The 14,239-nt window shown below is 41.7% G+C and overlaps 2 long non-coding RNA genes across 2 annotated transcripts; both read right to left on the reverse strand.

Moving 5' to 3' along the window:
* Window positions 1–7,090: 7,090 nt before the first annotated feature.
* On the reverse strand, window positions 7,091–8,200 carry LOC107280825 (uncharacterized). Its single transcript, XR_001545677.3, has 2 exons — window positions 7,989–8,200; window positions 7,091–7,875 (listed from the first exon to the last, which is right to left on the reverse strand). It is a non-coding gene; the product is annotated as an uncharacterized lncRNA (long non-coding RNA).
* Window positions 8,201–10,092: 1,892 nt separating this feature from the next.
* On the reverse strand, window positions 10,093–11,155 carry LOC9271560 (uncharacterized). Its single transcript, XR_001545676.3, has 3 exons — window positions 10,664–11,155; window positions 10,418–10,489; window positions 10,093–10,302 (listed from the first exon to the last, which is right to left on the reverse strand). It is a non-coding gene; the product is annotated as an uncharacterized lncRNA (long non-coding RNA).
* Between the last annotated feature and the right edge of the window lie 3,084 nt (window positions 11,156–14,239).

A 14,239-nucleotide genomic window follows, 5' to 3' on the forward strand; every position in this document is an offset into this window, starting at 1 on the left:
TACCGAGGGAGTAGATGCCTTTCGACGATGTCCGGTTACAGAGGAGAATTTCCTCCCCTTTGTTGGAACGTCGCCACCACTTGTTGTGGCAGCGACAGCGGCAGCATCGGACGCCTCCTTGGCGACCTTCTCTTTCAGTGACACTGCCACCTGATAGTCCGCAAGCGGCCCGATGATATCAGTCAGAGGAAGAGCCTACGCTTTATGAAGTCAAATGGCGATCTCGGAAGAAAAACGCAGAAGGCCCACGGAGAACACTTACATTGATGGCATCGTCGCGTTCGGCCGCCCCCTTCTCACAAAGGGGAACGGGGACATTGCTCGTCGTCGTCGGACCACTGATCATCACTTGGCCGACACGATGTCCCACGGCTTCACTGCTCAGACCTATGAATCGAGAACCAAAATTCGATAAGTCAGGAGGAACGCGCACACAAGCATGTCAGGGTAAATGCAAGAAAGATACCCCGAGGAGAAACCCGGGTTGTGTCCTCCGGTCCAGAATAGTCAAAGGCTGGATGGTCTCGAGCCTGGAGCGGCTGGATCCATCTACCAATGAAGTCAGCAGCGACTTCATATCCCGACAAACCTCGTACTCGGAGATCGTCGACAACATCGATGAAGGACTGAAGAGAAGGGGTCAAGAGGGGTTTTGCGGTCCAAGACGAAATCTTGTCCGGTTGTTCCTAAGGAACAACGAAGACAGGATCCGAATCTTCTATCTGAAGATAGAACCACCTCGTCCGCCATTTGCTGCGAGAGGAAGGGCACTGGAAGGGGATATAACGCGACTTCAGGCCATCCCGAAGTCGGAATCCGACACATCCAAACACGCTATCTGACTCCATCCAACGCAGCTCGTAGTAGAAGCGCAAGAGATCAAGAAAGGGCTCTACCCCAATGTGGGCCTCACAAAGATGCGAAAAAATACTAAGAAAGGCAATAGAATTGGGGTTCAGATGGAGCAAAGAAAGACCATAGAAGTTCAAAATCAAGAGAAGAATTTCGGAAGGTGGAGGGAGAAAACCGCAAAGAATGTAGTCCTCAATCGCAACCATGCGACCTAGGACAGGCTGGGGTTCAGTACATCCTGCTTCCCTCTCCATGGTCCCACGACCGGGAAGGGCACCGTCCTCCTGAAGCTTCTTCAGCGACGCGCTGGTGGAGGAAGATTTTCCAAGATCCATCGCCGACTGCAGATCGCTGGAGAAAGGGTTGAGATTGACGAGCTAGGGTTTTTTGTGGGAACGGAGAAGACGAAAAACGCTTACAGGCTGGAGGTTTTCTTCACAACAGGCAGACTTCAAAATGGATCCCCAAAATTCCCTTAAATAGACACACTTCCGATGGTGCGAATTCCAAGGAAAGGAGGGACATAGCCGCCGAAAATTTCTGGGTCCGTTATGCGCGGCAGTTTTTTAGACTTCAGTTTAAATTCACTCATGACCGTTGGGCTTCACAGGGTATTCTCGACTATGTCCTGTCTCTACGGTTCTTACACCGGGAACGACAACAGCCTCGACACCTGAAGTCACTAATGGTTACACGAGTTCATTTAAGCAGAAGTCGGGGGCCACTGTCAGGGTTACGGGTTAGGTATACCCTTTACCCTTCGATATACGCTAAATATCGGTATGGCATAACTACGCGTATACGGACACTTTCTGCATATACTAAGGAAATCCTTCACGGAGTTTGTAGATGGAAAGAGTCCTACTCGGACAAGACTGGGTCGTCAATGTATCGTGTAAGGTCCGATGTCTCCGAGTCCTACTTAGAAACCACCTGACCTGCGATATAAAAGGGACCCACTGGGAGGACCTAAGGCATCGAATCTCAGAACCAACACAACTCCCACAGCCTACGAAGTCGGAGCCTGCAGGAGCCAAATCGCTGGAGATCTAGTCGAACCAACTCAATTACGATCTCGCCGGATCCATCGAGTTCAATCTTTCCCTTTGTAACCTGTGTTTTCCATCATATAATCCCACATCAACTGGATTAGGGCTATTACCTATCAATGGGCCTGAACCAGTATAATCTTCGTCTTCTGTTTGCTTGATGTCGTATTACGTAGATCCTTGTACCAACGTATCCCAATACCCTCTATATCCGGTCTACGGGTATCACTCGTCGACAACCGTAGTCGAGTTGGTTCGACTAGATCACCCTAGCGACTTGGCTACTGAAGACTCCGACTTCGTAAGCTGTGGTGGTTGTGTTGGCGGTGAGATTCGATGCCTTAGGTCCTCCCGGGGTCCCCTTTATACCGCGGGTCAGTTGGTCTCCCAGTAGAACTCGAAGACATCGGACCCCACACGATTCAGTTACGACCCAGTTTTGTCCGAGTAGGACTCCTTCCATCTATGGACTCCATGATGAATTTCCTTAACGTGTACAGAAAACATCCATATACGCGCAGGTATACCATATCATATCAGTATACGACGTATATCCAAGGGTAGAGGGTATACCTTATCCGTAACCCTGACATAATGCGTCTTGTTTCATATGCTACATGTTTGATCTTTTTTGGTGAGTTGTCATGTATAAGATTGGACTCCGATACCAATGCCTGTCGCTCTAGTTTTTTTTAAAAGTGCAGATTGACTTACTTTTTTGTCTCTCCATTTTGATTTTTTTTTACTTGCTCAAATATTTTCTATCCTGCTCAAATATTTTCTATCAACATTCTATATTGTTTAGATTTTCATTTTCGCAGTTATACATGTTCCTGATAGAAGTTTCATAGTCTTGCCATTGTAGCAGACAACTTTTCGCAGCTTTAGGAGGGGATTTTTTATGAGCTGTAGTTGCAAATTTTAGCTAAAATAGAATGTTTATATTGGCAAATTTTTATTGTAAGCACTAGTTCATACTACTTCAATGTATCATTCTTGAGGAGATATGTGTATTTTCATGTTGTGGTGGAAACACGTGTCAACAAATTTTATTCCCGGTATGATTATTTATAGATGTATCAAGAAAAGATGTACGACACATGAAAAACTCACTCGACGTACATAATGGAAGCATCTAAATTTATTGACTAGGCTAAGGCACATGCTTTGAGGTAAAATTTTGGGCCACTTAGTGGAGCATGGATTTTATGAAGAATTACAAGGTTTGGACCTATCACAAGGAAATTGTCACTCTTGAAGGTGACGGTAATGCAGAAGTGAAGAGGTTTTCAAATGTCTGAGGTAGAGAATTTTACAATTGAGTTGGTAGTGATAATTTCGAGGTTGATTTTGATCAGGAGGATACGCTACGGCACGCTGAATCAGAGGTGCTAGCTAGTCGGTACAGCACGAGGATTAGACAATTGGAAGGTGCTAAAGAAGTCAGCGAAGGATCTTTTTTTACGATGAATCCAAGGGATGTAATAAGAATTTTATGGTGTTGCGTTTGGCATTTAAACTTCTCAGATTGAAGGGTAGGCACGGATGGTCCGATGGTAGTTTCAATGATTTGATGGATCTTAGAGTTTGCTTCCTAAGCCTAATTTCTTGTAATCCAACACATGTCAAGCTAAGAAACACATATGTCCATTATCACTAGGTGTTGAAAAAATTCACGTGTGTGTAAATCACTGTGTACAGTGTCGTAAGGAATATGTAGACTTGGACAGTTGCCCCTAATGGGACATGCAAGTTGGTACAAAACGGGTAACAGGTGCTTTGATAATGAGGTTATCGACCTAGATTTATCGGTGCATACAAAGAAAAAGGATCCGACTATGGTGATATTACATCAGTAACATGGGCTATATGACCACTTAAAATTTGTGTTACTGAAAACCACAACACTACATTTTTGAGGCTATAGTAGCACATTGTTGTTTTACTAAAGCCTTGACATGATGTAGTTGTAAGAGAATGTGAAAATAAATATAGAGTAATGTGTATAGGCAGTCCTTAAACTTGTAGAGGTGTGTCATCTAGGTCCCTAAACTTTCAAAATGCAAATTCAAGTCCCGGAACTTGTCATAGTGTGTCATCTAGGTCCCAAATCGCCACACCCCTTCTGGATCCTACGTGGTGTTGATGTGGCCTGCCACATGGAATGACGTAGCATCATTTTGACTGACAAATGGGTCCCATTTAAAATTTTTCCTTTTTCCTTTCTATTCTCTTTTTTCCCTTTCTTCTCATTTCTATGTGTCTCGAGCAGCAGAAGAAAGGGGCAAAAGAAGAGTGAGAAGAAACCGAAGAAAAAGAAAAAGAAAAGAAGAAAAAAAAGGAAAAGAACACATCACATCCATGTGGCATGCCATATCAGCGCCACGTAGGATTCTAGAGGGGATGTGTCGATTTAGGACCTAGATGATATACTTTGACAAATTCTGGGATCTGGATATGCATTTTGAGAATTTAGGAGCTATATGACACAACTCTAAAAGTTAGGACCGTTAATGCACTTTACTCATAAATATATGTATAGGTGCCACAACTCAGCTAGTGCGTGTATTTTGATTAGAAGATCAGTATTCCACACGATATATACTTTTTAGGCCATGTAAAAAAGCAGCAACTCTGACCATCTCGATAAGGATCTATACATGTATTGTTTTTCTTGGTTATAATAATAAAATAACCTGCCGATTTGAAACTGAAAAATATAATGATTAGCAAAAAGTAAGCGCATGCAAACTAACATAATTTCCAGACTATTTGAGTAATCATACATATCATTGTCTCCGGTGATGAAAACTGTACACAAACAAAATCGAATCCAGGAGCCAACTATCTAGTTGTTAAGCTTATAATACAAATAACAAAGTAGGATTAATCAAAAGGTGCATAACAGTGTTTTTAACCAATATACACACGACTGCTAGGTGATGTCACGCATTTTAGACTGCATTCAGCAGCTGTGGTCGGGAACAAACCGGCCGCTACTGCACGTAGAACGGAGCAGTTCATTAGCATATGATTAATTAAGTATTAGTTTTTTTAAAAAATGGATCAATATGATTTTCTAAAGCAACTTTCATATAGAATTTTTTTTTTAAAAAACACACGTTTACTAATTTGAAAAGCATATGTGCAGAAAATGAGGGGAGTGAGTTGGAAAACTCAAGTGCCGAACTCAGCCTGTTTATGAAATGATTTGGTACTGTCTATTCATTCATGGTTCTACTTATTTGTCACACGGATAGTACAAGTACTACCACGTACTTCTTTCTTTCACATTATAAGATCTTTTGGGTTTTGAGTAGATTTATAAATGGATTATGCATGTGTTTCATATGTGTGTCTAAATTCATTTAAAATGTAAACATAAGAACAACGAAAGTAATAATTAGCAATATATAGACAGTAAACGACGATTAGGCAGTGATATCATTTCAGCAGTCAGTTTGAACAAAAATTAAAATCATCCAACGAAAAGGACCTATATTCGGGAGCGTATCCTATACACACAGACCCTCGCGTGTACACATCGTGTACACCAACTAAAAATTATCACAAAAAAATGTACGAAAATTCATACATGTACTTTCAATAGTATTACATATACGTGCAAAGTCGCATCTTCAAATTCATTCTACATAGAGAATAACAAAAAAGATAAAATTCTGAGAAAATTGCAACCTTAAAACTGTCAGATTTTTTGGTTTTTTTGTTACGGCTAAAATATAATGAATTTGAGGTTAAGATTTTAACCCTAGGTGTAATACAATTGAAAGTACGTGTATGAATTTTTCTAGATTTTTTGGTAATATTTTTTAGTTGGTGTGCATGTGTGTACATTTGAGGACCTGTGTACATAGAATATGTTGCCCCTATATTCTCTCTAACAGCAAGACAAGGAAAACCAATGCAGCAGCGGAGTGTTTGCAGCCCTTCTCCTACCAACATCTGCAAGAGAGCTGAGGCTCGATTGTTTACAGGTTTGGCTACATGAGAAAATCACCTATTGTGTTGGCCTGTATACCTATCTCGATAGGAATCACCTTCCATGCAAAACTAGTTGCAGAGCTGGACATTTCAGATGCGTGGTGCGTCTCAAATCCCACATGCTTTCCATTCCGACCAGCTGCAAAAACCAGCATGCAATGGATCGATCATGAAAAAAATTAAAGGCTCAGGTAAACTGGCCAGCATTCCGGTAAACCCCTGATGCCTTCAGATTTCAGTTCCGATTAGTCCCCATCTTCTGTCTAGCCAGGTCAAGCAATTTTCTGATGAGTTGCATGCTCTGCCGTGTAGCTGCTAGGCCGAACGAGCTCAAATAGGTGTCTGCTACTTATATAAACAGCAGTTTCTCTCTAAAAAAAAGAAAGAAAGAAAAGAAGAAGAAGAAGAAGAAGAAGAAGAAGAAGAAGATATGTTCATTAATTAACCGAACTCTCTCTGAGCCAATGTCTCACACAATACCATGAAATGAAAAATAGGTCCAACGTAGCGAAAGGAAGTAATGTTCATGAGCGTCTTTATGGTCCAGCAAATTGTATCGCTCGGTACTGGTATCGCTCGGTACTAGTACGTATCTAACCGTTCATTCCGGCATGGGTAGGATCGGAAGAAAAAAACGTGTGGACTGCTAAAGTCGTCCTGCTGTGGCGTCGATGTCGTGGTTCCCGGCGGCGGCGGCGGCGGCCTCGAACTCGTTGTTCCCAGCGGTGGCGGAGTCCTTCCCGACGGCAGCGTTGAAGCAGGCGCGGCGGCGTCAAACTCGTCGTTCCCGGCGGCGGCGGCGTCAATGTCGTCGTTCCCGGCTGCAGCGGCGTCGATGTCGTCGTTCCCGGTGGCGGCGATGGCGTCGATGTCGTCTTTCCCGGCAGCGGCGGCGGCGGCTGAGTTCACCTCCAATAGTCGGCGGAGAAGATCCAGGAGGCGGTGGAGGCATCGATCCAGGGTTCGATTCCTCCCAATCCATCTATTGCACGCGAAGTTACGTTTTTATCCTTCTAACTCTGTTTTCCAAGAGGTACCGCATCAAGGATAATTTTGGTAACTCGCTGTACCAAACAATACTAGCCGTTAGATTGGGCTAGATCCAACAACCAGCATTCGGTACCGTACGGTACCGTTTGACCATAAAAAATCTCAAAGTTTATACACAGCAATTAGACACAAATATATTGATGTGAAAAGAATCAGTGCACAACATAAAGCTTGTTATTTCTTTGCTTCCCTACCCATGGCATCAGCAACATACATATATGAATATTTATTTAGAAATACATAAAGTAAACTAACATTGTGACAAAGTAATAGTAATGACATTCCCTACTACAGAGAGAAACAAAGAAGATGGTATTATAGGTGTCAGGATAGCTAAAACCAGCACCTATAGTGCTTTTTCTGCCCACACATGCACCCTCGATAAAAATCGGCACCTATAGTATTACTATCAGTCAGAAGAGCCGACACCTATAATATATTATAGGTCCCAGTTTTTACGAACCTACACATACACTCATATTATAGGTATTAGTTTATTTAAAAATGAACACCTACTAAAAAAACCAGAAGGTGCCGACCGAACCAACCAACCTTATCTGCTCCCAGTCAGCATTATCCCCACAGTTCTCCTCCACACTGCTGCCGCACTCACCCCCTTCTCCTCCGTCCTCCACATCCTAGACACACTCCCACCCGCCCCCTACCGCGGCCTCTCCCCACCTGCCTCCACCGTGCCTCCTCCCCACCGTGGCGGCAACAGAGATGACTACTCTGCTCTCCTAGCCGACGGATCCAGGCGATGGCGATGACCCTCTCTGATCCGCCAGATCTGGCTGGAGGGGAAGTGGCAGGCTCCCCATATAGAGGCAACGGCGGCGCCCTTCCCTCTGCAATGATGTAGCAATTATGGTTTGTCCCCCATCTAACTTTTTCTCATTGTCTGTAGAATACCTGCCATTGTCTGTAGAAAACAGAGAACAACATAATAGTATTATCCCTATTAACTACAAAATATGGATTGTAATGGAGGCTAACAAATAGAAATATCTTATCAAGCTCTTACAAGTATCTTACCAGCAATGCTAAGGACGGTACAACCGGTGGCTGGCTCGTGATCCAACTATTGCAAGGGTCAAAACTATACTGATAAAACTATCTCATACTCGGAGAAAACTACTAGTTCAGAGAACAACTGCTTCTTATGCTCGGTGCCTTTCTTCATGCAACCAACCAAATCGACCATGGAAAACTCAGTCATACTCCATCCATTGACCACTGAGAGAAACCTGTGAGAAAATTTCATCCATGCCACGACGAGTTCAATTCTTTTTGGACATTCATTTTTGTTCAGTTCTATTCTCCAAACCATTCGATGTCAAACTGGTTCTCTATATATACTAGTTATCGTGCACGTGCAAGGCACGTTTTAGTATTATGTGTGTGTACAGAGAGAACAATAGTGACCTAGAAAGGCAGTACACTCCAACAAAATCTCGAGATAAAAATAGAGTTTCATACACCATAGTAACATGTCAATTTGGATGATTCCTATAAAATCCTTTCGGGTGAATCACACTACCTTCGATACGCATTACAAATTTACAATAGTGTGAACTGGCGTATCGAAGCTGCTAGTTCATTTGAGACAATGATTGAAAAAAAACACAAAAGTGCGTACATTATCAATTATAAGGCATGGTACTGCGTCAACCTGGCTCAATGAGGCGCCAGCCCATTTTCCACGGGCTTTTCTCTTTTGCCCCTCCCCTCTATCTTCTTTGTCCTGTAAACCCAAACAGCTGCACTCAATGCTGGCATTGATAAGAGTTCATATCCTTGACAAGCTAGAATAGTAGCAAAATATGTGCACAACTATGTATGGGTAGTTCATACAAAAATTGCTTAAAAACAAAAAAAAAAGGAAAGAATAATGAGGTAGTTTGAATCTTTCCCTTGATGAAAATAAAAATGTGAATAGAAGGAAATCAACCCTTTTCAGGATGCCATGGAGCAGTTTGTTACCATATTGTACAGAACCAACAATTAAACTATCCATTTTTTTAAGAACTGACACATAATGAAGGGAGGGAAAGGAATATAGGTTTTGTATGTCTAAAATGTTGATTGTTCCACGAAGGCTATATCTATGCTGGTACAATCACGAAATATTTTTGGATGTAAGAATCCTCTACCCAACACAAACATCTATTTGTATCAAAAGATTAGGAAATGGATACACTGCCTTATTACAGTAATAAGATATTTTCCCATAAGAAATTGGTTGGCAGAAAAAAGAAACCGGAGTTAAGAAATAAAGTGCTCACATGGGCCAGAAATCACCAGATAAGAGCGATATGACGCTGAAACATACAACTGGGCAGCACAAAGACCTACTTTGGAATACAACCTGCCCTGAAAATGCATTCCACCATGTAACATGAGTACTATCAATAAAGAATAAGGGCTCCTTGATATTCAATAGAGAAAGCCAAATAGAAGTCACAAATAGGTATAAATATACATGAACTCAAATTTGACATAGGCATTCGATTACCCCTAAGAAAAAAAAGTCAGATAAAATGGAGTGAGCTACTCTATTAATATCAATTATTTGCCAATTTGTCAATCACTTAATCCGATTTAGTCACTCCAAGCAATACTAAACATCACAGTAATCTTATAATTTTTTCATGCCTAACTCCATATCACACATGCCATGAGCATCTGCCACTGACATGAAGGATGCAAATATCAGCAGAGAAAATAATGATATTCGCAATTTACAAATCATTAGTGTCATTAAGTGTGTTGAGAGAAAATAATTAATATAAACAGCAGGTACACTTAAATGTATCGCCAAGGGAACAACTTTGAAAAAGCTTCCAAAAGCATATAACTAAACAATACAACAAACCCATGTACTGCACATTTTCTACCTAGAGAAAATTACTCTCAATCATTCATATTGCGTAGGTGCTAATATGGGTGATTAGGCACCTATCCTTGTCCTTTGTTTCAAGGCACCTTTACATATGTTTCATGCTACAAGCTGACTTGAATTTTGCTGCACACACTAAACGATATGGATTGAACCCAATCCTCGAAATTACATGCAAGTGCAGCAAAATCATGGAAGAGAAATTAGTGACAACTAACCTTGCCAAAGCTCTTGTTTACATTTTTACTATGGGATAAGCCCCAACAACGAATGGCATCCATGGTCCTTGCAGTCTTCCAAAACACTTATATTTTTTTATTAGAACTCAGCATAGGCAGCAATAGTCAGGCCTCAGGACCAGAGCAGAAGCATTATACCGTGTCATCTGGAGCTTGGGCAACACATTGATCATGTCAAGGAACAAATCATGTCCAACGAACCATCTATTAGCTACAAAACAGAAACAAAGTAAAAGTGTGCTAAAAATCGATTGAAGAAAAAAATAGTGCATATAGCATACCCACTTTGCAAACTGAAATATGCTTGGGGAATAATATTGACTAACCAGCATTTCATCGAACACCTTTTGGACATGAGAATCAATGATCCTTTTGTCCCTAATAATCCTGAAAATAGACTGGGAGGCACTCAGACATGTAAAATGATCAGCACATAACTCAATATCTAGCTTTTGTTGTAGATCAAGATGAAACGACTAAACTAAAAGGGAAAACACAGATCAAACATCATTTTCATTGTAGATTCAGAATTTGACTTCACAAAATATAGGAAGAGTAAAATGATTTTGTACCTTCACTGATGGGGGAGGGGATAAGATCAGCTGGCCACATCGGGCTTGAGGGCCGGATCACGTGGGTGACATCTGAGTGGCAGGAGTGCAGGAGGCAGCGCCGTGGTTGAGGTCGAATCGTGTCGTGACAGCGCGGTGATTGGACGGCGATGCGGGCGGAGTGGAGGAGGCAGCGGCGGGTATTACCGGTGGAAGATGGACAGCGACGGCGGAGACCGCGAGGAGGACCGGTGCCCGGCGCCGTGTTGGAGTGAGGAGGATATACAAAGGGGAGGGGAAGAATGGGAGATGCGATAGCTCCGGCGAAACCTCCGGTGCCGATGGATGGATGGATGCGCGGTGGCGGGGAGAGGCGCGTTCGTTTTGAGGATTTGTCGTTGCTGTGCGGATGCACGGTGGATTGAATGCGGCAGAGGCGGGGTGCGCGGCAGAGATGGCGCGGGTGGAGGGGAGGAATCGCGCGTGGACGGCGGTGGAGAGGATAAGGTAGCTAATCGGTGGAGCGAGGAGGATAGCGAAACAAATTGATGGTTGAGATGAGATGAGATGAGATGGCAGATGGACGGATGAGATGAAAGGGGTTGATTTCACCTGTAGGATTGTCAGGCACAACTCCTCCTTTTGGGACCACCTATATATTTGTCGACAAATTTTTTCCTAAAAATTTGACAGATGTAATTATAGTATAATCGTAGTGTAATTACACTGTAACTTCTATGTAACTACAGTGTAACTTGTATGTAAGTTTCACGTAATTTTTAATCGTTAGATCTATTACAAGATTTGTTTTGGTAAGGAAGAAAAAAAATCACAGCACACATATATGTGAAAGGATTTGTTCCCACGACCTCTATTTTACCGAAATAACATGTTAACGAGAGATTCTTGAAAGTTATATACAAGTTACACTATAGTTACAGTGTAATTACATGCAAGTTACAGTGTAATTACACTATGATTGTACTGTAATTACATCTGACAAATTTTTGGAGGAAAATTTGTCGACAAATATATAGCAAATTCGTCTCCTTTTTATATTAGTATATATATTTTTGTCAGACCCATGAACGAAATAATTTGATCAGTGCCAACAACCAATCCTCATACCATTTCAATTATTACGATATTACATACTCGATCGTGAGTATTCAAATTCAGTTGGAAGAACTTTAATTTAAATTAACACACTAATTAAAATTAACACACATAGTAGTTGTTTTTTTGGGAGAACACTCTACATAAAAAAAGGTCAAAATTACTATTTCGAAGGAATCAAGAACAAATTCAGATGAAGCAGTAATATTGGCACCGCAGCTCCACAGAGACAGGCGCCTGCTAAATGGAAAGTTTGAAGTTTTTTCTGAACTAATAGTGGATTCCTTCAACCGAGTTAAATGGACAAGCACAAAGAGATACGAAGAAGAAAAGGAAGGACCATGCCGTGTGGGTATGGGGTACCCATAATCTCCACAGTAGCCCCTGAGACCTTCACAGTCGAAAAGATAATCTTGTCTCGAACCAAATTTCTCCAAAGCCGAGTGCTTCAATCATCTTCGATATGGTCTCCCGAGTACTTTTAACAAAGATAATCTTGTCTCGAACCAAATTTCTCCAAAGCCGAGTGCTTCAATCATCTTCGATATGGTCTCCCGAGTACTTTTAACAAATCTGAAGATTGTGGAAGGCTGAAAAATAAAGTCAGCTGCATCAACTAGATGCACCTAATAGGTGTAGCCCCCGACTATATGTGGTTAGTTGAACAAACTAAGCATATAGTCAAGGAATAAATAATCCAACTAACCGAATGGTTTTGATAATTATAGTCAACCAAGTGACTTGATATCAATATATAGCATATGTGGTGTGAATCCCCCAAATAACATGATCTAAGTGATATACCGACTACTTTGTAAAAATTGATGCGAACAACCTAAAGTTGACTACATCATTAAAAATTCACATAACAAAACAGCTATAAAAAAGCTTGTATGCTTTAAATAAAGAAATTTCCAAAGTATTGGGCATACACCATGCGCACACTGCTTTAACAAATGTGCTTAAGTCTCTAAAACACACATGGTTTCACCACACCTGGAAATATATAGCATATATGGTGTAAAATCCGAGTAAATAAACTCATAAAGGATTTACCAACCGCTTGGAAAATGACCACAATATATAATCAGCCTAAGCCATAATATTAGTCAATAAAAATGCACACTTACGTGGCAAAAAGCAATAATATAGTATCCGATCAATTGCTTGATAAACCCAAATAGCGCCTTGACTATATAAAAAAGCCAGTGAGGCAGCTATATAAAGCTTTACTGTGAGGCACCTTTTAAAATGCATTGTACCAACTCCAAAAAAGTTGAGTAACTACGGTATAAAAGGATTTTAAGGTATTGGGCACATAATCACGCGCACTTTTGCCTAAGCAAAAAGATGCCTAAGTCCCTAAAAGAACGTGACAGGCCACACCTGAAAATATGGGATGCAGACGTATTAGGCCTAGACCTAAAGTATATCTACCGATACCCTTAAAATATGATGTATAGAACACGCCAATTAATATGCTCCCGAGTGACAAATCTCCCAAGTGATGTAGATCAACTGCTCTCATCTGAGTGGCTTCTGATCCGAGTAATTATCCCTCATGGAGAATACCAAAGTAGATATGATAATTAAAATCCCGACTGGCGCAAGTACTCAGCTGATGGCCCTCACGGGGAATAATGAGTGGTACAGTCATTGAGCATGAGAAATCAACTCATGACCATGAATCCATGTTGAATATATCCAGAACAAGTCTAAATTGAAGATATAATCCCCGCGTTTGCGTTGATGAGCCCCCAAGCTTGTAGATTATCCCTCTGTAGTAGTCACAATTGTCCATTGATGATAGCTGATGCAGTCGGCATGGAGACGAAATGACCAACATGAAGATGATATCACCCATCAAAGCTAACGAAAATGTTGGTGGTGGTAAAGACAATGACACCAATCAAAGGTGATGAAGTCACACAGCCGTGGAAGCGAAGAAACCAGTCGACAGAAGACAAGTCAGCCAGCAATGAAGATGAAGGCATCCAGCAACAACGACACAATTATGCAGCCATGGTGGTGAGATAATCAGTCTGTGACCGACGAGCCAGCAATCGGTGACGACGAGAACAAGCCGACAATGAAGACGTAGACGCACACCAACAGCAATGGCGAAATCCGTCAAACATGAAGATGAAGAAAATAGTCAGCGACGACAAACGCAACCGACGGTAATGACGATTAACAGCAACAGAGATGATCAAATATGATGTTGAAGTTGCCCACCAATAGCAGTAGAGTTGGCTATGTTAAATAAGCTTGACAGGATGTTGATGATGATGACGATGTCGGTGACCTAGTCAATAGAAGTGTAGCAGCCAATGATAATGACGAAGACGCTCATCAGCATTTGCGTAGTAGGTCAACCATGAAGGCGAAATAACTAGTCGGCAATGACAGAAGCAGCCGGAGGTGAAAACGTAGCCATACATTAGCAATGGCGGAGACGTCAGGGCCGACGAAGTAGAGGTG

This window comes from Oryza sativa, chromosome 4 (assembly GCF_034140825.1).
Source record: "Oryza sativa Japonica Group chromosome 4, ASM3414082v1".
Classification (NCBI taxonomy): domain Eukaryota; kingdom Viridiplantae; phylum Streptophyta; class Magnoliopsida; order Poales; family Poaceae; genus Oryza; species Oryza sativa.